This window comes from Otolemur garnettii, unplaced genomic scaffold, assembly GCF_000181295.1.
Source record: "Otolemur garnettii isolate 467f Iridium unplaced genomic scaffold, OtoGar3 scaffold00068, whole genome shotgun sequence".
Classification (NCBI taxonomy): domain Eukaryota; kingdom Metazoa; phylum Chordata; class Mammalia; order Primates; family Galagidae; genus Otolemur; species Otolemur garnettii.
The window spans coordinates 1,150,868-1,151,356 of NW_003852463.1; positions in this window are offsets into that span (position 1 = coordinate 1,150,868).

Below are 489 nucleotides of genomic sequence, written 5' to 3' on the forward strand. Positions count from 1 at the left end.
AAAAAATAGCCAGGCGTTGTGCTGGGCGCCTGTAGTCCCAGCTACTTTGGAGGATGAAGCAAGATAATCTCCTAAATCCAGGAGTTGGAGATCGCTACGAGTTGTGACGCCACGGCACTCTACCGGAGGCGATAAAGTGAGACTCTGTCTCAAAGAAAAAAAAAAACAAGGGCTGTGCTTGTGGCTCAAGGAGTAGGGCACTAGCCCTATATACCAGAGGTGGCGGGTTCAAGCCCACCTCCAGCCAAAAACTGCAACAACAACAAAAAGTTACTGAGAACCATCATCCCCCAACCCCCACACAAAGAACTTTTGTTTCTGCAGGTTTTATTAATATTTAATTAGAATTAAAACAAAATTTGAAGATGTTGATTTTAAATAATACGTTACCTGTTAAATAACATTTTTAAATAAATAACTTTTAAAATTAAATTTAGTGGAAAAAGTTTCTAATGTCTGACTTGATAGACAAGAACTGGAGTTTTTCAC